General features: G+C 43.1%; 1 protein-coding gene across 9 annotated transcripts in view; it reads right to left on the bottom strand.

Annotated features, from left to right (window-relative positions):
- The window catches only part of RALY (RALY heterogeneous nuclear ribonucleoprotein), a 154,160-nt gene that overhangs the window by 40,213 nt on the left and 89,986 nt on the right, over positions 1-23,961 (bottom strand). For 5 of the 9 annotated variants that reach the window (XM_072800658.1, XM_072800656.1, XM_072800661.1 and 2 more), the window contains exon 2: positions 7,136-7,218. The exons of the other annotated variants lie outside the window; for them this stretch is intronic. The gene's annotated coding sequence lies outside the window, so the exon portion shown is untranslated. The remainder of the gene's footprint in view (positions 1-7,135; positions 7,219-23,961) is intronic. 9 annotated transcript variants of the gene reach the window in all.

The following is a 23,961-nucleotide window of genomic DNA, read 5'->3' as shown; positions in this document are numbered from 1 at the left end:
CAACTGCTAACAGATCTTGGTTTCCTGATCTACTGTTTCCCAGTTTCACAGCTTGGATTTTTTTTTATCTCTTGGCCTAAGTCTCAGGCTCAGGAGCCTGCCTCTCCACCACATTCTTAGAACTGTCCTCTAGCTAATCCGACCTATAGGACCTGTCAGTCCCCCTTCTGTCTGGCCTGCTGCTCCAGTGGGACAGAAAGATCCTCTTTAGTTTTAATGAAAACTGGGGAAGGATGGAGACACAGAGCCCAATATAACCCGGAGCCCTTTACACACTATTCCTACCCCCCAAGTAAGCAAGATCTTATTGCTTTCTTGTGACAGCAACCTTCAAGAAAGCCAGCTGTTTCTAGAACCAAAGTAATAGAATGTGGGCAAAATTCCTAGATGGGGAAAGAACAGGGACAGCTGCTTCTTATATGAATTGCTCTGGCGGCCTCCCTCAGATTTTCTCCACAGAATTCTCTAGGAGCCATCTGATTATTACACTGGTAAACTAGGAACCTCCTGCCTTACTAAGTTACAATATCCACTGCGGTCATTCATCCCACACCTTGAAGGATAATAATGCACTGCTACTGCCCCTGGACCTTCTCAGACTCTGTCCCTGGTCCATACCACCACAACTACTAACAATAATAGTCCCTTTCACTTGAACAGTATCTAACAGTTTTATACAGCACTTATTTGACATGTGCTGGATGGTAGACAGTGTTATTCTTTGTTTATAGATGAAGGAAATAAAGGCTACCAACAAGCCCAGGCATTGCTTAGGCTTTTCCACCTCAATGTTACCTAAGGGATCTGGATTTAAGGCTTATTTTTGTTAACAGAATTAAATTTCTCTTTAGAATCTCAGTCATTATTAGCCAATAGAGGTATTCTGCAAGGTCTCGAAAGCCATCTTGAACCTTTGAAGTCTGTGAGGTGGGCAGCTATCCCCACCAGCTCTGTGTATCAGGCAAAAATCTCCTCAGCACTCTGAGGAACTCTTGACTTTCCAGGTCTGTCATCTGACCTCCTGCCACACCACCCTCATCTCCTAAGTGAAAAAGTTCAGGCCTGACCCAAATCCTGGCTTGGGACAGGCAGGATCAAGGCTGCCCAGCACTATGGGTCTAGCCCTGGCCCCCCTCCCCCCCCTCAGCTGGTAACACATACAATGCAGACAACTTGTCTACCCCACTGTTCCTGAGTTAGGCCCTCTCTGAAGCATCACATAATTCTGCAGAGACTACCACATCAGGGGCACACTGACAGCCCACACATCACTCAAGCCTGAAGACTTTTCATTTGGGATGCAAAGCCAATTTAAAACAAAACAAAACAAAACAAAACAAAACAAAACTAGGGATCCCTGGGTGGCTCAGCGGTTTAGCGCCTGCCTTCGGCCCATGGTGTGATCCTGGAGACCTGGGATCGAGTCCCATGTCAGCCTCTCTGCATGGAGCATGCTTCTCCCTCTGCCTGTGTCTCTGCCTCTCTCTCTCTCTCTCTGTGTCTCTCATGAATAAATAAACAACAAAAAGAAACTTAAAAAAACAAAAACAACCCAAGTCTTAAGAAACTAGAAAAAGAAGAGCAAATTAGCCCTTACGAAAGTTAGAAAATAAGAAAGACGATACGAAGAAATCAATGGAATAGAAAATGCAACCAAAAGTTGGTTCTTTAAAAACATCAACATAATTGGCAAACACATAACAAGACTGACCAAGAAAAAAAAGAAATTGCCAAAAGCAGGATTTAAAAAGGGGTTATCATTACTGATCTAATAGAAGTTAAAGGGATTATAAAGGAATACCATGAACAATTTTTTATTGTTTATTTATTGAGAGGGAAACCATGAACAATCTTAAACCAAGAAGTTAGTCAATCTAGGGGTCCCTGGGTAGCTCAGCGGTTTAGCACCGGCCTTTGGCCCAGGGCATGATCCTGAAGTCCCAGGATCAAGTCCCACGTCGGGTTCCCAGCATGGAGCCTGCTTCTCCCTCCTCCTGTGTCTCTGCCTCTCTCTATGTCTATCATAAATAAATAAATAAATAAATAAATAAATAAATAAATCTTTAAAGAAAAGTCAATCTAGATGAAAACATTTCAAGAAAGGCACAATTATCAAATATGACTGAAAAAGAAACAAAATCTGGCAGATGCTCAAGTGGTTGAGCATCTGCCTTTGGCTCAGGTTGTGATCCCAAGGTCCTGGGACTGAGTTCCGCATCAGGCTCTGCACAGGGAGCCTGCTTCTCCCTCTGTGTCTCTGCCTCTGTCTCTATCTTTCGAGGAGGGGGAGGGGGGAAGGGGAGGGGGGAGGGGGGAGAGGGGGAGAGGGGGAGAGGGGGAGAGGGGGAGAGGGGGAGAGGGGGAGGGGGGAGGGAGAGGGAGAGAAGGAGAGGGGGAGAGGGGGAGAGGGGGAGAGGGGAGAGGGGGAGGGGGGAGGGGGAGGGGGGAGGGGGAGGGGGAGGGAGAGAAGGAGAGGGGGAGAGGGAGAGAGGGGGAGAGGGGGAGAGGGGGAGAGGGGAGAGGGAGAGGGAGAGGGAGAGGAAGAGGAAGAGGAAGAGGAAGAGGAAGAGGAAGAGGAAGAGGAAGAGGAAAAGGAAAAAGAACAAACCTGAGTAGACCTACAAGAAGCAAAAAACAAAGAACAAAATTAAATTAGTAATGAAAAATCTTCCCAAAGAGTAAAGCCTCTGGTAAAGGCTGGCCTCCCTGGTAAATTCTATCACACAATCAAAAAGAAAATAATACCTAACCTTCACAAATTTTTTCAGAAAACAAAGGACGGGGAAACACTCTCCAACTCAATCTATAATGCCAGTATTACTATGATACCAAAACCAAACACATTCCAAGAAAAACAACAACACAATCAATATGTCTCATGAATACAGATGCAAAAATCTTCAACGAAATAGCAACACAAATCCAACACCATTTAAAAAGGATCATAATTGAACTCCAATAAAAATAAAAAAAGAAAAGAGCAAAATAAATAAATAAATAAATAATACTTTTATAAGAAAAAAATAAAACAAAAAGATCATATACCCTGGCAAAGTGGGATTTTTCTCTGGAATACAAGGTTGGTTTGATATCCAAAAATCAACTGATGTAATGCCATGTTATGAACAAGGAACAAAAAATACGGAATCTACAAAATCCAACACCTATCCATAGTAAAACCTCTCAGTAAATTAAGAATAGAAGGGAACTTAGCCTGATAAAAATCATCTATAAAAAACTCTACAGCCAATACCATACTTAATGTGAAAGACAGAACACTTTCTTCCTAAAATTGGGAACAAGGTAAGAGTGTCTGCTCTCACCAATTCTATTCAACCTTGTGCAGGAGGTCTTATCTGATACAATTAGGCAGAGGGATTTTTTTTTTTTTTTTTTTTTTTTTTTTTTTTTTTACTGGGTGTCAGATTACATCATTCCTCTAAACACAATCCAATGGCTTCCTATTTCACTCAGAATAAAGCCCTGCATGTTCTGGGTCCCTGTCTATCCTTATGACATCTCCATACTCCATTTTCCCTCTTGATTACTCCACTTGCAGCCACTTGGCTTCCTTTTGCTCCTCAAACACAATAAGCTTGCTATAGTTTCAGGTTCTCTGAATTTGCTGAATTCTATGCCTGGAATGTTATTCCCCCAAGATATACACAGAGCTCACTACTTTAGTTCCTATGTATTTTTGCACAGATTTACTTTCTCACAGAGGCCTTTTTTCATCACAAAGAACCTCTCTGTTCCCTTATCCTGTTTTATTTTTCTTCATACATATTCATTTGTTTATCTGTTTTCCTCTACCAGAATGTAAACTACAAAAGAGCAAAATTTTTTTTCAAGATTTTATTTATTCATGAGAGACAGAAAGAGAGAAAGAGAGGCAGAGACACAGGGAGGGGGAGAAGCAGGCTCCGTGCAGGGAGCCCGACGTGGGACTCAATCTCGGGTCTCCAGGATCACGCCCTGGGCTGAAGGCGGCACTAAACCACTGAGCCACCCAGGCTGCCCAAAGTAGTTTCTTCATTGCTATATTTCAAAGCTGTATCTGGCACAGAGCTGATACTCAATAAAAACTCACTGTATCAATGTCTTAAAAAATAAAGTTTTATATAGGAGAACGAATAAAAAGAAGGCATAGGGAAACCACTGGCTGAAGAGGCTGAGAAAGACCAGTTTAGGTCACAGGGAAAGAGCCAAAATAGGATAATAGAAAAAACTTAGTTGTCTAAAGCTGGATTCTTCTGGGTTCTAAGCTTAGCTCTTCCTCACTGTTTGTCTCTCTTGAAGCCTCAGTAATTTCTAAAATGAGAATATCACCACCTACCTCCCAAGCTGCTATGAAAATAAAACCAACTTATACAGAGCATTCAGTATAGCATCTGATAATATAGTAGACATGATAAATAATTTAGTGTTTTCTGATACCTCTGGCCTCAAGAGGAACTTAGAACTACCTTAAAAATTAGCAACTCTGCTTCACTGAAGCACACATAGGTCTGTAGGACTGCTGCCCCTAAACTGAAGGCCTCCATACTTGTTTTCTCTTTCTATTCTTTCATCCTTCCCTTACTATTAGCTTTCAGCTCTCACCTCTAGCTGCTAATACAGCAGCTCCTCCTCCCTTTTTGATATGCTTTTTGAATCTTATGCGAGTTTAGAAACTAGATTGCTAAACCTATTACAACATATAAAAATAGAGATAAATTAGTGCTGTGCGAAGGCTTAAGAATGACAATGCTTCGCCTCCTTTTTAGTTCAAATTTGTCTTTAGTAGAAACTTGAATATGTTAAATAGACACTACATGGAATCATTCATATTTTGAAACAATCAATAATGGAACTTCTTCACAAGGCACTGGTACAAAAAGAGTAAGGTCCAAACTTGGCACCCAGGCCACAGGAAAGCCAGCAACTACAGAACTTAGGTTAACCAGACAAAAAGAGATGACAGAAAGAGCTGGAGATTCAGAGTAGGATGGAAGATTGGCTAATGTGGATTCCAAGAACACCAGGTTGGGGAGAGACCCCTCTGTACACACTCAGGCGGAGAGAAGAACAAAATGTCCAGTTACAGAATGTGAAGAAAGTGGCCTATATCACTGGCCAATGGCAAAAGAGATATGGTGGGAAAACTGGATGACCATGGCCTCTGACAAGATTATGAGGCTATAGCATAAATGCCTTTTCCACTAGTAGTTGGAGGTAAGGGGTGGGGATGGGCAGGGTACTTAAAGCCAGAATAGGAACAGCCTTCCTTTTCTGAGCAAGACAGTAGGAAACAAGGCAACATCTATGTGGAATTAGTGAGTGAAAACACATGCTGGGGATGGGTCCTTGAAAAGTGCTTTAATATCTGTGCTAGCAGTGGCCTTGAAGCCAGGCTGTGTGAGTGCATTTAAAACTGCACTCTGCAGCCCACCTGCTGCAAATCATGCTGCTGATGCTGCCTGGCTAGGTCTCTGTACTTTGGAAAATCCCTTCCCTTGTGGAAAGATTGAGCTTTAGGTAGAATCTACACAAGAAGAGGAAGAGAAGAGCATGGGAAAAGATTTACAACACAAATATCCAAAGGAAAACCTTCTCTTTTCCCTTTGGGGAGTGGAATGCCAAATAGGTCAGGGACTGAGGTGCCAGGGTACTTATGTTCTCTTCTCACTTTCTCTCATTCAGTCATGCTGCTTTACAATTCAAAAATATCCAACTTGCATTTCTCATTTGATTTCCTACAACATCCTGCAGACTGGCATACACACATTAGATATGTAGGGGTGCAAGGAAGCACTCCGATTTTACAAGTAGGGGAAGGGAGATTGTCCAAGGACAAATGCTGAGAGAGAGTTAATAACCCAGGTTTCCCAACCCCAATCCAGTTGTCCAGGTCCCTATCTCTGCTGGCCAAGTCTTTATACAGTATCTCACGTGTTACAGGTGCTTTCTTCTTCTAGTTATATTGAGCCTAGGCCTCTAACTACTAGAAGATCCTATCTTTTAGGCTCTTGGCTCCCTCACTAGAAATGCCACTGCCTCAGAAGGAATCCCAACTCCTACCTGCTGGGCCCTCAAATAACTAGATCTCCCTTCCTGAATCCCTAAGGAGGTCTGTCTTCCTGAACTTCATTTTACAAAAATCAGGATTCCAGAGAAATTAACAAGGAAAGCCTGCCAAGTCAGGGAGAACAATGGTATTTACAATTAGACTGAGGAGGTTCTAATATCAGCTTTATAGATTCTCAGATGTGAACCCCAGGCAAATTATTTCAGCTTCCAGAGCCTCAATTCCCTCAGTCATAAAATGGAGTTTTGTCTGGATTAAATGAGACACATAACACCACTAGTTCTTTTATATATATATATATATATATATATATATATATATATATTTATATATATATTTTTTTTTTTTTTTTATTTATTACAGAGCACACATGAGTGAGCGAGTGAGCAAGCAGGAGTAGAGGGAGAAGGAGAAGCAAACTCCCTGCTGAGCAGAAAGCCTGATACAGGGTTTAATCCCAGGACTCTGAGATCATGACTTGAGCTGAAGGCAAAATGCTTAACCAACTATGCCACCCAGGCGCCCCACACAATTGGTTCTTAATGTGTTGATTTCCCTTCTTGTCTCACCATCTGTGGTTTTCCCTCTAGGCTTCCCCTGACTTTCTCTTAACACAGCCCCAACTCTTTTACTCATCCTCACCACCATTCATAATCACATTTTCCAGGACTGATAAAACTAGCTTCTGAAGCTGACCTATGGACTTGGTAGGTCACAGTCAAGACTGAAATCTGGAAAGTTTCTAAGGGCTACGAGGAGAATGGGTTTAGCTGCCAGGTTCAAGATAACCTCCAAGACAAAGCAGCTAACAGAAGCCAAAAGGAACTAAGCTTGCTTTTGCCTTATTCACCACAAATGATCCCAAACCATTTTACAACAGTTCTAAGAAAACCAGGTTCAATTCTCCTCCCAGTACAGAAAGCTGCCTATGCCAATTTCTCAGACATGGAGTAGGAGAATAACTGTCCATAAGTTAGTTACCTGTACTAAAGATAAAAATAAGCCCCAAACTAATTACCCTGATCTTGGCCCAAGCTTGCCCAGGGTTTACCCAAGACCCTCACTCACCAATACCAAGGCTGAGCTCAGCCTGCAATTAACTCTTCTGGGTTACAGGGTCAGCACCAGGTGCCTCTGCGAACAGGGCTCACCTAAAACAGAGGGAAGTCAGTCAGTGTCCTGCTCAGAACAGGCATAAACTTAGGTCAGTACAAGCATCCCAAGTTCCTGCTCTCACATGTCCTGCATCTTTGCAAAAGATAGGTTAATAATTAAACACATTATTTCAGGTTATGCTAAGTGTCTTAAAGAAAATAAACCAGAGTAAAGGAGGAAAGAATGACGAGTGAGAATGAGGCCTATTTTAGATAAAATGATCAAGGAAACTTCTCCAAGGGCTGACCACCAGAAAGAGACCTGAATGAAGTGAAGAAGTAAGATCTGCAAAGATCTGAAGGAAGACTTTCAGAAAGAGAGAATACCAATTGCAGCAATAATAGGCAAGAAAAAGCTTGTTATGCTTAAAGGAACAAGAAAGTCAATATAACTAGAATGTAGTGATGGAAAGAATGAGATACTAAATATATATGGAGAAAATAATTATGCTCCCTATTTTATATGTGAGAAAACAGAGGCTCAGAGTTAGATGACTTGCCCAAGGTCAAAGTACATCAGTGGCAGAACTAGGAATGGAGGGGCACCTGGCTGGCTCAGTCAGTAGAGCCTGCAACTATTGATTTAAGGGTCAAGAGTTCAAGCTCCACATTGATGTAGAAACCTTAAAGAAAAAAAAAAAAAAACTGGGAATGGAATTCAGGTCATCTAGACAACTCTCTATATCAATCTTGGGCCAGGTTCCTCCAGGCTTAGATAACCTGGACCCCAGCTGGGACAAATTTTCAAGCACTCTAAAACTGGTTTCAGGTTTCTTTACTTATCCCCTCCGCTGCTGGTGAGGATGGTTGAAGAACAGAGAAATAGCTGTATTTACCTGGAATGTGGAATAGAGAGGACTCCAGGGTTAAGGAGAACAGTAGCTCATGCCAAGCAACGTTGTAAACCCTTTATCTGCATTAACTCTTTAATCTGTACAACAATCTTATAAGGTTGCTGTGTTATTTCCCCATTTTTACTATTAGGGAAATTGAGGCACAGTTAAGTAAATTTGCCCAAGTCACACAGCTAACAGAAGGTAGAGCTAAGACTTGAACCAGGGAGTCCAACCTCCAAGGCTTGCCCTGCCCTCTTAACCATATCGTACAATACCAACTTCGGGGCAGGGGCGGGTGATGGACAGTAAACATTCTCTAGTCCTACCCAATATGGCTCAGAGCCTCATTTATACCCAGCCTGAAATTTATTCCATTTACTTGCAGAGTTCAGGATTCTTACTGAATACCAGGTGAATGACTCTTGAGTCCTTCACTCAGTTGGTTCCAGATGTTTCTCCAATTTCTAGCTACTATGATCAGAAAGCAATGATAACCACAACAACAGCCATTTAACAGCTACTATCACGGAATGTACACTTTGAAACAGACTAGGTACCAGGCTAAGAATCTTACATGACTATCTTACTTCAGACAGAGTGACAGTTGTTTTAAGACATGGGTAAGGGGGTCTCTGGGGGCTCCCGGCCTGGAAGCAAAGCAGCAAATACATGGAACTGAAGGATCTCTATCGGCCTGGGTCAAAGGACAAAGATAGTAGGAGGTGCACAGTAAGGGGAATGGACTATTAGCACCTCCAAATCAAAATGTCACCAAACTGAACTCATCTCCTAGTTTTCAGCCTCCATAGTTCAACAAATGGTATAATCGTTCTTCTATAGGCACTGACTTTCAATGTTCATCATGCCCATTTTCATTTGTACATATTCAAATCTGTCTTAGTCTTCAAGGCCTAGTAAATCTATGAAGTTATCCTGAACCCCTTCTTACCACTATATCATATTCATTCTTGAATCATCTCTGTGACTACACCTGGCTCTGACCTCATCATCAGCTAAAGCCTCAAAACCAGTTCCTCTGTTCTCTCTTCCTTGTAAAGATTCCTGCTGGTGCCGGAGAATGAAGACCTAGTTGGTTAAACATTTATTTTCATTTCTGCTATTCTTACCTTACTCAGGATCTATTACCTAACAAAAGACTTGGGTCTAATTTGAGCATCAGATTTCTACAAAATGGAGATCCAACCCCCATCCTGATTATAGGACAGGGATTTTGTGAGAATCATTGCAGTAACAGAAGAGGAGGTAGGGGAAGAGTTAGGATGGGAGATTCCAGGCCAGATCTCTAATAGCTCTTTCTTTCACTACAGAACACTGAGCATATTTATAGAAGCCTTCTAACCAATCCATCAAAAAATACTTTCTGGGCCTGGTTGGTCATGGTCACAGCTCTAAGTTAGGGATTATAGATGACACAGGGATGAGTGAGAACAGTTCTTATCCTTGCATTCCAGGGTGGGACTATGTGAAATTCCTGCAAAGGATTACTAATAATATCAGGCAGGACCCAACAGTACAAAGAGTGCTCCATGTATCGTAAAAACGGAGAAAGAGGGCAGCCCTGGTGGCGCAGCGGTTTAGCACTGCCTGCAGCCCAGGGCATGATCCTGGAGGCCCTGGATCGAGTCCCACGTCAGGCTCTCTGTATGATGCCTGCTTCTCCCTCTGCCTGTGTCTCTGCCTCTCTCTCTGTTCTATGAATAAATAAAATCTCTCTAAAAAAAAAAAAAAAAAAAAAACACGGAGAAAGAAATCAGGCTGACTGGAGATGGCCTCAGTTTCACAGAAGCAAGGACTTTCGCCAAGCCTTGATGCAGAATGATAGAAAGATACATGCTAATATGCATCAGGCTTTGGGCTAGGTGTTATGAAGCTGACCCTCATAATACCCTGTGAAGAGATGATGTCATGCCCATTTTATATCCAAGGGAACTGAATACTGGAAAGGTTAAGAGTACCATTTAAGGTCAAACAGCTAGTAGGTAGCAGAACTAGAATGTGAACCCAGGCCTACTTTACTTTACTCCAAAGCCTATATATGTTTGCTTACTTCATGATTTAGAGGCCCAGATAAACTCTAAAGTTGTTTCTACCTGAAAAATCCAGTGATTTGGGGCTGAAAGAACCCGAGAGACTCTTGATCTCAGAGTTGTGAACTTGAGCCCCATGTTGACTATAGAGATTACTTAAAACTTTTTTTTAATCCAATGATTTGAATGGGGGAGTATGGGAGAAGATACACTTCTACTATGTCTTCCCCATAAGACTATTATTTTATTGGCAGATTTAGGGTCTTATTAACTGGAATCACCTAAGTATCGGACACATAGTCTGGCAGGTTATACTTAGGAGACACTATATATGAGTAAATGAACGAATGAATAAGCCTCTTCTCCAAGAACCTTTGTTCTGAGGTCTAGAAGTAAGGTCCAAAATCTCTAGCTCCCATGTTATGACTCTCGGCCCCATTATCTTTAATCCCAGCTATCTACTAATCTGCTGTCTGAAGATTCCCTTTTCTTGTTCTTGTTTTCAGGAGTTACGGAGAGGTGAGGAGAGAAAAGAATAAGAAGGGAAGCTGGGCAGGAAGAGAAAATAGAGGGAGAGGAAAGGGTAAAAGGAGAGAAGTTAGGAAGGAGGCAAAAAGGAAGGAACTGTCTGAGGCCCAGACTTTGGGAAAGGTTTCTTTTCTGGTACCAGAACCAAAGATTTATTTGTTTTTTTTTAAAGAGCAACAGTAGGAATTCCTCTTTATAAATTTCAAATGAAAGGAACTTGCTTGTCCCCAACCCCAAACTAAATATACCAGCAACAGGTAAAATAAAACTCATTCCTCAGGGCTCCCAACCTCAGTACTTACCACTACCCTGTCCCAGCCCACCTAGGTTAAGGCTAAAGTTTGCAGAAGTCAAAGATACATAGATTCTTCTGATACTCCTCTGCTCCTTCTATAAGAGTTCTTGCAGGCTAGTAAGTCTTGGGAATCCAACCTTCCTTATGGATGAGGAGACAATGACATCCTCTGGATGCTTTGCCACAGCTCCTTGTCATGAAAGCTTTGTTGAACCCTAAGGGGAAAGCATTACTCCCTTTCTGCTGAGTTCCTCAAATAAGTGTGAAAGAACTGGGGTGAAGATGTGGATGGATGAAGCAAGGCCCCTCCCTCAGAACTCTCTAGATCCTGGGTCCTAATATAGCTTAACCTTCTTTAGGTCTCATCTGTAAATTATACATACATACCTCTCCTGCTTACTAAATTAGTAGAGAAAGCACTGGGCTCAGAGTCAGAAAACCTAACAGCTAGTTCCAGCTCTACCTCTAATTCACTGTGTGACCCTGAACAAGTTCTTTCACCTTCTTGGACCTTAATTTCTTTATCAATCTGTTTTTTTTTTTTTTTTTAGATTTTATTTATTTATTCATGACAGAGAAACAGAGACAGAGAGAGAGAGAGAGAGAGACAGGCAGAGGGAGAAGCAGGCTCCGTGCAGGGAGCCCGATGTGGGACTCGATCCCAGGTCTCCAGGATCACACCCCAGGCCAAAGGCGGCACTTAAACTGCTGGGCCACCGGGGCTGCCCTCAATCTGTTCTTCTGAAGGATCTTCTGAGGGATCAAAAAAAAAAAAAAAAAAAAAAAAAAAAAAACTGGTAAGAACAGTAAATTTACTTAGTTTTATGTGAACGGTAAAGGAATGAGGGGATGGTCTCGAAAGCAAGCAAGCAAGGTAGCTATATCACTTTTCATTTGAAGGGTCTGCTCTGAGTGAAAGGATTAGGAAGAACTGTGGCAGACAGTGTCATTGTCTGTATCTACATCAAAAGACAGGTACCAACCAAGACTAAAAGAAGTTCATAAGCCACATGCATGCAAATCCCAAGAGGTCCAAGTGGAGAGAAAAACACACACACACACACACACACACACACACACACACACACACACACCCCAGAAGTCACACATTGCTCAGAAAAAGTAAAAGTAGTAATGATCAATTCAGTGATGAAGAGCTCAGACTAAAATCAGACACCTGGGTTTGAATCCTAGCTCTGTCTCATAACTAGCTTTGTGACCTTAGGCAAGGTACTGACCTTCTATACATTAGTTTCCTACATTTATTAAAAATTGCTCCTGCTTCATCAATGTTTTATTAGGAAAATAAATGAGACAGCATGGGAAAGCCCTTATCTCGGAGCCTGGCAAAAGTGACTCAATAATAGGTATTGTTATTCCATTTAAGTACCACAAAAGAATGAATCAGAAGCAACAAAATGGGGCAGCCCGGGTGGCTCAGCGGTTTAGCGCGGCCTTCAGCCCAGGGCCTGATCCTGGAGACCTGGGATCGAGTCCCACATCGGGCTCCCTGCATGGAGCCTGCTTCTCCCTCTGCCTGTGTCTCTGCCTCTCTCTCTCCTCTCTGTGTATTCTCATAAACAAATAAATAAAATCTTAAAAAAAAAAAAAAAAAAGGCAACAAAATGGTCTAGGAGGAAAAAAAGAAATGTACATTTGCCATTACTGCTATTAAATACCTATCATGTCCTATAGCCAAAGCTTTAATTATTTTCATTGATTCTTTTTTTTAAAAAAAAATATTTTATTTATTTACTCATGAGAGACACAGAGAGAGCGAGAGGCAGAGACACAGGCAGAGGGAGAAGCAGGCTCCATGCAGGGAGCCCAATGTGGGACTCGATTCCAGGACTCCAGGATCACACCCTGAGCCAAAGGCAGGCACTCAACCACTGAGCCACCCAGGCATCCCTATTTTCATTGATTCCTAATAACCCTTTTGAGGTCAGAAGAATTATCCCTATCTTACAGGAAAAACTGAGCCTCAGAGAAAGAACTTGTCTAATATCACACAGCTAGGAAACAGAACTAACTGGAACCACAGTCTGACTCAAAGACTGTTCTTTCTACTACATACCTGGCACTTTCTTGTGCTCAAAAATAAAGAGCCCCCGCCCCCACATATAGGCACCACTGAGTTTCAGAAAATGGATCAAATTCTCCCATTTTGTATTTGATGGAGCAACTACTGGTTTTGCATGCCTGGGGAAAAAACGGGCAGATGTGGAATGCAAGTGTACCATCAAGTTCCAGACTTGTAGGACTTAGCTTACCAGGCCTTCCCAAGGGGCTCTCAGCCAGTTATTGTAGTGGATGAGGAGAGAGAGGGACTATTCCAAATTGGCTATCACCCAAAAGCACAAGATGTTCTAAGACTCTACCAAGCAGGGCACCTGAATGGCTCAAAGGCCTGCCTTTGGCTCAGGTCATGATCCCAGGGTCCTGGGATCCAGTCCTGCATTGGGCTCTCTGCTCAAAGGAGAGTCTGCTTCTCCCTCCCTCTGCCCATTCCCCCAGCTCGTGATCTCACTGTCTCTCACACTCTCTAAAAATAAATAAAATCTTTTTTTTTTATTTATTCATGAGAGACACCAAGAGAGAGGCAGAGACATAGGCAGAGGGAGAAGTAGGCTCCATGCAGGAAGCCCGAGTGGGACTCGATCTCAGGACTCCAGGATCATGCCCTGAGCCAAAGGCAGACACCCAACCGCTGAGCCACCCAGGCATCCCTAAATAAAATCTTAAAAAAAAAAAAAAAATTATCAAAGAGTCAAGAAGCCATGAGAGGTTCAGCCTGGGCTGAACTCAAATACCTGATTAAAACATCTAATACTGGGAGGGAATACAATGCTATGAACACCTTTGCAAGACAACAGGTACCATGTCCTGGATGTGCATACAGACCCTATTTTGGGGAAGCACTTTACTATGGTCCAGATGACTACAATTTAGTCTGAAAAGCACTCCTTCCAGAGTCAGGCCATTATTTTGTTACATTCCACAAAAAAAAATAATAATAATAATTTAAAAAATAATAATAATAAAGGACAAATTCTACAGGAGTACACAGAAACCAGAAACTACATATGGCAACTAGAGGAAAGGAGCCAGAAGTGAGAGAAAATTTGGGAAAGAACTGAATCCTGAACATCAAAGGCTTTTGGAAAGGTGGGGCACCAAGCAAAAGGGAGTGCTTCAGGGGGCTAAGGAAAGATTTTGACAGAAGAAATCATCTCCTATATTTGTTAAACAAATTTTTTTTAAATAGTATGTCCCTATCGAACTTTTGCTGTTTAGAGAAGGATAATCTCCAGAGCCTACAAGAAGACTGACTGAAAGAGCTATTGATGAAATGGTATTTTTCTCTGGAGAGGGGAAGAAAATAGAAGCTGGTTCTTTAGGTCTCTGGGGCAGCAACCAAGGCAAGAATAAGCAGACCCAGGAAATAATCATAGCATAACAGCTCCACGCTCAATCAGACAGGGGGCTCACCTGCGGGTGGCCTCAGACCCACTTGTGATGTGATCAGCACATGAGGGTGCACAACTGCCCACAACCAGCAGGGAACATAAGATTGGGCACTGAGCAAATAGCCTTTGTCCCAGGAGCCATGCTTGCCAATCTATTTGTTCTTTTCTAGCTGTCTCCTAACCTCTTGGCCTCAAAACTCTGCATCAATCTTTGTGAGGCCTGCTTTTCCCAGCCTTGACCATACCCTATGGCCCTGCAATTCTACCAGACTGCTCCCACTCACAAGGATACCTGACCTTGAATCTTATGACTGACTCTACTGGGGCTGCCTATGCCCAGGCATAATAAACCAACTGGCTGTGGTTTGCCATGGGGGCTAAAAAGATGACTCACTACATCATAAAAATGCAGCCAGGTCACAAAATAGCTCAGTAAAACTCTCCACTACTCCCCAACAAAGACAGGTGTCAGGATGCCCAGCATATCACAAAAGGAGGGCCTCAAGGGCAGCTGGTGTCTTACTGACAGGTGACGTTAGGGCTCTTGAGCCTAGTCCATGTCCGTGAATGAGAACATTATTCATGCCATAAATAGTTGAAACTCAATCCAGGCAGTCTCTAGGCTGCCTGGAGGAATGTCCAGAGAATACAACAGATGTGCAAGACAATCATTCTTGCCTCTGAAATTTTCTAAACAGCTAACAGCACTTCTCCTTCCTCAGCTAAAGCTGTCTCTAGTTTCCCCCTCCTCTTTCCCTAAAAGAACCAACCCTGCAGGAATCATCAAGGGAGCCACCAGTAATTACTGTTTTGTTTTCTCCATGCTAATGAGACAGTTGGATGGTTCCCCTTCCCCCTCCCTAATTGGAAGGGAGAATCTAAGGCTTTATTATCTGTAACCCACACACCAAAGCTTGGGCCAGACAGTGCTCTGCAACTGAACTGTGTAGATGATGGCTTTCTGTCCCCAGTGAGACCAGAGTTGGAAGAGGACCCACCATTTTAGAAAGGGCAGACCAGAGTGGCAGGAGGATCTGTCCAAAGTCACAGAAGGAAGTCAGTGAAAGGGCCAGATTCCTACTCCCAGTCAGGGCACTTCCCACAACATCCAGACTTCCTACAGTACAGAATGACTTTCGTGGTGTCCTCAATGTGGAGTCAGGAACTGCAAGTTTCAAGGTCACATCCTGGTTTGGTTTTTTGTTTTGTTTCATTTTTACAAAGAGAGCGCACCCAAGCACGTGTCTGGGGGTGAGGGCAACAAAGAGGACCATAGGGAGAGAGAGAATCTTTAGCAGGCTTCAAGCTCAGTACAGAGCCAGGCCCAGCACAGAGCCAGGACACAGGTCTCAATCTCACGACCCTGAGGTCATGACCTGAGCAGAAATCAAGAGTAGGATGCTTTATCAACTGAGCCACCCAGGTCCCCCTACACATAATGGTTTTGAATAGGTACTTAAAAAGCAACACACAATGTTCTTTAGATATAGACTCAGCCCCAAGAATCTCAATTCTGGGATAGAAAGCTGGAATCTAAGAAATAATGATAATTTTACCCAAAAATTAAAATCGCAAGAAGATGGTCAAAAACAAAACAAAAAAAAAAAAAAACAAAAACAAAAACTAAACTGAATCCCAGCTAAAATGCACAGATTTTTGTGTTTTTTTTTTTTTTTTTTTTTTGGTTATATGAAGGCTATAGATACCAAAAGGGCAGGATCCAAAGTTAGCCTTAAAAATGAATTTCAGGTCTAGTGGCTAAAAGAAGGTCCTGTGGATAGTACACCTGGACCTCAGTCAGCTAGTCCAATCCCCATATGTCACAGATGAAGAAATTGAATCTAGCACTATTGGGAGCTTAAGAGGAGAGGATGCACAGTGAAGCAGCAGGACTGAAGAATGTTATAGCCTAGAGCTAGTCATGGCCTGCCTGGATAGCCAAGGTCAGAAAAAAAAGGAAGACAGAGTCTCTGGGAAAAGGAGCCAGTATTTGAAAAGCTGCACTGAAAAGAAAATGGCTCAAGTTCTTATACTGGAATAATTTGTAGAATCTAACAAGGTTTTTTTTTTTTTTTTTTTAGCCTTAATACCATCTCCTGTCAGCCTCTAAAACCTCTTCTCTTTCTTCTCACAGTCTATCCTAGCTCTATCATCTCAGGTAAGGATCAGCAACAACTCCAATCCAGTCCTTGAACTAATTCTGACTCCAGGCAGGAAATATTTAAATCCGTCTTAGCCACAACCTCTAACCTCTACCCACAGGGCCTGGATATCAATGCTTCCTCCCCATTTGTTACCAGAGTTGACGGTGGGCTCCCTGTAGTATTCCAGGATACTGCCAGTGCTGACCACCGGGCTTCACCTTTTAGAGGTAACAAAATCTTGTGCTCTATTCTATAATTGGGTCCAAGTCCCTGTCATAACCTCTGCCTTAGTCGCCTAACAACTCTGGCTCTCCTAAGACTAAAGCCTACCTTTGAATCCAAGGCCAGATTTCCCCATCAGTGGCCATTCTGCAGGCCTAAGAACCTGAACTTGAGTTTACTGCCCTCCCCACCCTTCAGCAGGAAAGATAACATGGTACAATAGAAATAGCCTGCAGACAGACCTGGGGCTGAGCCCTGGCTCTGCCACCCAAACTGGGTAGGCACGGTTACTTAACTACTCTTGTGTATCCTCTTAGAGCTCCTATCACAGCTTACCTGTCTGTCTCCTCTACCACTCTCCCCTATTGGGAACAAAGAGTATTTGTTTCCCTTTATCCTCAATGAGTCAGTCACTGTCTCCTGAATGATCCTCTAATAAATTCCCACTATCTATAAAAGACAGATAATATCACCTATCTCAGAGCTGTGAGATAAATAGGAAAAAGTCTGTAAATTGCCTGGATAAACACCTTCCTCTACTGTATCATGGATGCTCAGGGCCAAATGTTTGCCCGTACTGAATAGACTGCCCATCCTAGAGACACCATGCCTTGCTGAACCTCTAGGATCACATGGACATGACCTCCACAGCCTTTTCCACTCCAGTAATTAGACTGAGTGCCAGTTCCTGAAGCCTGCGGTAAAAACAGCTAGAGACAGGACTACTACTCTACTCACAGTCAAATGCAGAGAATTTCAAGTAGATCAAGTGTGGGAATATACTAATATTCTAAATTGAAAGGAGAAGGGGAACATAGGGGGTTGGGGAGAGCGGTGCTCTGAATCTTAGAGAAGAACTCTCAAATTCCAAGAGGTGACTAAAGTCATTTGTATTGGAGCCTACAAAAGGACCAGAGACACGAAACAAAGGGGCTGAGGTCACATAGTAAGCTTTGAAACCCACGACTGGGGATCCCTGGGTGGCGCAGCGGTTTGGCGCCTGCCTTTGGCCCAGGGCGTGATCCTGGAGACCCGGGATCGAATCCCACGTCGGGCTCCCGGTGCATGAAGCCTGCTTCTCCCTCTGCCTGTGTCTCTGCCTCTCTCTCTCTCTCTCTCTATCATAAATAAATAAATAAATAAATAAATAAATAAATAAAATGAAACCCACGACTGCCATATCCCCATCTAGTGTTTTTTTGTACATCCTACAGGGCAGATGTACAATGTTCTAGGAAAAGGGGAGGCATATGGGGTTCAGTATAGTGGTAAGGAGCAACTCATAAGTGATGTCAAGTGCTACTTATACAGTTTCTGGCTGGGAGAGGTGATAGAGAAATAAATCCAGTCTTTGGTTTTACAAAGGCCTAATACGCTCTGGAAGCTGAAGGGTAGTTGTTCAATGTGGCTAGAATAAGTCTAAATGGTTAAGGAAGAAAATGGGTACACAGTGTCCTCAAAGAATGAGCCTCTTGCCCACAATGCCAGCTGCTCTAGGTATCAAAACCTTCTTGTTCACCCATCCCCAACTTCTCAAGACAAACTATGTTCCAGATTGAGGATATTTGTGTTTTCCATTAGAGGGCGCTCAGACTTATAAACTGGAAGTACAAAGTGGCAGATTAACAGCTCTGCACCATGTGGAATAATCTGAATCCTTTCTTTGTTCTATTTACTATATTCACCTGAACTTCTGACAAGTGATTTTTCCAAGGTCATAGAGCTAATAAGGGCAAATCAGGACTTACTGGCATCCTGTGTACTTTTGTGACCATGGTGACTTTCAGCAAATTTGACCTATATAAAATTTTGAGAGGTAGGCAGGGCTAGAGTCTTTGCTAAATCATGCAGTCCCTTCTGCAAAGTCTCATTTGATACCTCCAATTCATTTCAGGCTTTAGAGAACTTTCATAATTACCCTCTAACTCAGGCCAGCAAACATTTTCTGTATGGAGCCAGAAAGTATTTTTAGGTTTTGTGGGCTATAGCAATCTCTGTAGTATTCAGCTTTGCCATTGTAGTATGAAAACACTCATAAAGAAACAAACAAATGCAGCTGTACCCCAGCACAATCTTATGAAGAGAGGCCACAGACTGGATTCAGCCCATAGGCCATAGTCTGCTGATACCTATTTAACTAATCTACTGTCTCCAATCACCCTGGCTCCCAATCCATCATACACACTCATTAAGACAAGCACTGCACCTTCATAGATTCCCTTTGCCTACAAGATAAAAGTTTAAACTCTACCTCCACCCTCTACCACATCCTTCCCCTGCACGGTGTATTCCAATCACAGCAGACTGTCACTTGGCAACTTCCTACCTCTCCCCCCATGCTATTCCCTGATACAATGCAATTCCCTGCAATGCCTCCATTGATACCTATTCAGGGACAAGTTCATATGGCAACACCTATGAAAAGTGTTTGCTTGCCTTATATAATTAGTCATATGTACATGGCTGTCCCTCACCCACCAGTGCCTCCCCCACTCCCCCACAACTGTCAGCTTCACAAGGGCAAGTACTGTGCCATATTCAATTCCGTATCCCTTGCAGTACCTAACACATCAGCTAGTGTCCGCTGACTGAAAAGGCTTGGCTTCTGGGCTGAAAGGAGGTCACCAGAACATGGGGACCTTTGTTTCTAACAAAACCATGATATGACTCACAGCATCAACAGAGCCTTCAGTCTGCTTCAAGAGCTGCCTCTTCTCCTGCTACCCCCTCCCATGCCCCGTTGTGTTCCCTGGGACTGGCCAGGTAACTAGTTAAGACCCAGCATTTTACTAGGTGGTTCTAGCCTGTGCTGAGACATGGGAAGAGAAGACACATCTTATTTTCAGAGCTCCCATCCCTGACCTCAAACTATATCCTTAATAACAGCCATAAACTGATCCCAGACCCATATTTAGCTCTAGATCAGCAGACAGCCTTCTAACAAGCACAGATCCCTCATCCCTGAAGGCAGGGGATCTTACCCAGGAAAACGCTCAGGGCATGCAGTCTAACCTCAACTGAAAAGGAAACTCCAAGGTATGTGGTTAAGAATCCCTAGGAGTATGACCTCTGCAAAGGGATCTCCACTGAGATTAAAGGTCCTGGGCAAGCCTATAGCCCACAAGTATGGCTATCTTAGCTTGGAGAAGCTATGAAGCCAAAGACTAAATTGCTGATGGGGGGAAAAAAAAACAAAAACAAAACACCACAACAAACACACAAAGAATTTTTCTCCTATGCCCCGAACAGAACAACATTCCATCTGGGTACGTGAGCTTGTCAGAGGCATGGGGTACTTAGCATATCTGCCATTCCAGGATTACGGCTGTCAAGTTTTAATTAGGGTAATTAGAGTTAAAAATGTAATTTCATTTCAGGGTATTTTGAACAGATTCCATTAACTTCTTTTTCTTTTTTTTGAAAGAACATAGAACGGAGGGGTGGGCTGAGTGGAGCAGAGGATTCTGCCATGGGAGAAGTGAAGCCATGTGCCTGGGCCAGATAAGCTTTCAAACCACTGCCCAGAACCCGCAGCATGCACCTCTACAGGCTCGGCCCAGACGACAAAGGGCTGCTGCTCTTCAGCTTTCTTCCTCAGTTCCCTCCCAGAAACGAAGATTCAGTCAGCCTCTGCTAATCAATCTACCTCCTTTTCCCCTCCTCCTGCTCCTGTATTACTGCCATTCAGTAGCTACTATTACAGCCCCAAGTCTAGCAAGGGACAAGAGCTTAGATGGACATTCTGATTTGCTACAAGTTAGGGACTTTGTTAATGTCTACCCTTTGGTCAGGAGTTCCTAGCCACATTTTTATGCTTTTCTTTGTGCTAATCCCCTAGTCTGGAGTGACCCTCCTCTTTGCCTTGCCTGTCTCAACTCTTCCTCTTCCTTCAAGAAGCACAGATCAAAGTTATCCTCCCTAGGAAAGCCCACCACCATGCCTGTAATCCCAGAATTTCTTGCACATGCCTCCACTACTGTGGTTTGTTTCCTTGCTGGACTCTGATGCTAGATTGTGAGGTCTTTCATGGCAGAGAATGGGTCTACATCTGGGAATCTTTAGCACTGGCACAAGCCCTGACACATAGGAAATACTCAACAAGTATCTGTTGAATGATCAACCACAGGGGGAATTTGACCACAACTGGTAGCTGAGCATGTTAAGCCCTCAGCTACTACAATGCCTAGAAATATCCAGTCATGAATCCCTTCCCCCTCCTTGCACACGGCCAGTTCAGAAACCTGACTCTGAACTCCTTGAAGGAGGAAGTTCTCCCATTGATCCCAAATGATGATTGATCTCTCCCATTAAAGCATGCTCATTCCTTAGGGACTGTGGAAAGGAGATGAGAAAGCAAAAGCAAGCAGAGCATCCCCCCCGCCCCCAATACTCCTCATCAATGATTTTTAAGAATCTCCTTTAGTATTTGAAGGGCTTTACGGGGAGACGGCCTGAGCTCCAGTTCAATCTGTAAAAAGATAAGGTTGGGACGCCTGGGTGGCTCAGTGGTTGAGCATCTGCCTTTGGCTCAGGTCGTGTTCCTGGAGTCCTGGGATTGGGTCCTGCATCAGGCTCCCCGCAGGGAGACTGCTTCTCCCTCTGCCTGTGTCTCTGCCTCTTTCTAGGTCTCTCACGAATAAATAATTAAAATCTTTAAAAAAAAAAAAGAAAGAAAGGAAGGGATGGCTCTGGTAGAAAACGGTTCATCAGCTTAGAATCACTATTGCAAATGCTCAGAAATGTTATACTGTAGTACAATAAAGAACATGCTATGTGACACAAGGATAGCCAACTCGTTTCGCTTTTCTGAGCTTTAGTTTCCTCTTCAAACCTATCCCAGTAGGTTATTAGGAGGAATAAATAAACAAAAGGGCTTTAAATCAGCATTTAACTCTTAGGTATTTAATAAGTGATTTTTCCATCTGAAGAGGACACCTGTACTATGTACCTAGCATCATGTTATATGTAGGTTTATAGATAGAGGTGAGGAAAACATATCAAAGGGAGTACAAGTTAACCATTTCTCAGTCTGCTCAGAGCAGCCCTGCCTGCTATCCCCAGGGGAAGAGCGCTATTCCAGCAAAACCGTTGTGTTGACAAGTGTAACCAGAGCCACTTAATGGTAATCAGATTCTCCCTAGTTAGGAGCACCCCTCTAGCCTCCTCCCAGTCTCCCCAGGCCTGGCTGCAGGACCATTATCGATACATTTCTAATTAGGACCTGTGTCAGTGCTTCTGACAAAAGGTCAGGGCCTAGGCTGCCTCTGCTGGTTTCTGGCCAAAGCATGAAATGCTCTGCCCAGGGCAGACCCAGAGAACCAATACTTAGTTGAAAAGGATACCAGACTAAACTCATCATAAAGCAGTACAAAATTTTAGAGCTGAAAGGGTCCTTTACAAGCATGAGCTTTGTTATAAGTGAGAAAGCTGAAGTCCAAAAAAGATAATTTGTCCAAGGTGGTACAAAAAAAGATAATGCAGAACTTACTTCTATTTCTTTCCTCTTAATAACTGCTTCCCAATCTGGATACACAACAGAAGGAATCTGGGAACTTGTTAAAATAAGTTTTTGGGATCCCTGGGTGGTTCAGTGGTTTAGCACCTGCCTTCAGCCCAGGGCGTGATCCTGGAGTCTCGGGATGGAGAGTCCCCCATCAGGCTCCCTGCATGGAGCCTGCTTCTTCCTCTGCCTGTGTCTCTGCCTCTCTCTCTCTCTCTCTGTCTCTCTCTCATGAATAAATAAATAAAATCTTAAAAAAAAAAAAAGAGAGAGATACAGTTTTCTAGATTGCCTGAGTGGTTCAGTTAAGCATCTGCCTTTGGCTCAGGTCATCATACCAAGTCCTGGGATTGGGCTCCCTGCTCAGCAGGGAGCCTGCTTCTCCCTCTCCCAACTTGTGCTTGTTCTCTCTAGTACTCTCTCTCAAATAAACAAATAAAATCTTAAAAAAAAAAGTGAACCCTGAAATCACAGGACCAGTTTTGCACCTAGGTTCAAATCCACCTTGGGTCATAATAGTGCAATTTAGAAGCAACCCTCTATTGTCTGTCTGACCCAGCTTTCCCCCACCCCAAACATGACAAAGTTATTTTAGGGGCCTCAGAGGTATCGGTCATAAACAGTTCAGACTTCCTACGGTCCACTAGCATGTCTGTCAGCAAAGACATTTCCTTTCAAAACTAGTTTGAAACTAAAATGTCTTTTATGCAGAGTAGAAACACCCAAGGAAGGGATATGGAGGGAATAATGGGAGATGCTGTGGTACTGAGTGTGAGACATGGGGTGTGGGAAGATGGATCTGTGTATAGGGGAGGACTTGTGTAGATATGTAAGGAAGTAGACAGTGGTGTAAGTCTTGCAGATATTGTCATAACACATATAATTCTGAGTATCTGGTTAGAAAATAATAGGACAGGGAGTATAGGAGGATAAATGTGTGGGTACATGGCAGGAGGAGGAAGTAGATAACTTGAAGGTGTAAGGGAGATAACACGGATGTGTATGGAAGAGAAGCAATATGTGCACCTTTGTGACTGAATTTTGTGTCTATGTATTGCAAAGCATATGAACTTATAGGAACAGGAGGGAATGTGTGTGGCCTAGATACTTATATGCATGAGAAAACAGATCCATAAGCGTATCTGACTCATCCAGCCCTAGCTTTGCCTGAAGGCTCATACCCACTCAAGGGCAGGCCTGTCTGCAGAAATTTCTCATTAAAATTGACATTAGGGATCCCTGGGTGGCACAGCAGTTTAGAGCCTGCCTTTGGCCCAGGGCGCGATCCTGGAGACCCGGGATCGAATCCCACGTCGGGCTCCCGGTGCATGGAGCCTGCTTCTCCCTCTGCCTGTCTCTGCCTCTCTCTCTCTCTCTCTCTGTGACTATCATAAATAAATAAAAATTTGGGATCCCTGGGTGGCGCAGCGGTTTGGCGCCTGCCTTTGGCCCAGGGCGCGATCCTGGAGACCCGGGATCGAATCCCACATCGGGCTCCTGGTGCATGGAGCCTACTTCTCCCTCTGCCTGTGTCTCTGCCTCTCTCTCTCTCTGTAACTATCATAAATAAATAAATAAATAAATAAATAAATAAATAAATAAATATAAATTTAAAAAATAAAATAAAAAAATAAAATTGACATTATAAAAAAATATAAATAAATAAATAAATAAATAAATAAATAATAAATTTGACA

Source organism: Canis lupus, chromosome 26 (assembly GCF_048164855.1).
Source record: "Canis lupus baileyi chromosome 26, mCanLup2.hap1, whole genome shotgun sequence".
Classification (NCBI taxonomy): Eukaryota; Metazoa; Chordata; class Mammalia; order Carnivora; family Canidae; genus Canis; species Canis lupus.
This window is presented reverse-complemented; position numbering and strand designations above follow the sequence as displayed.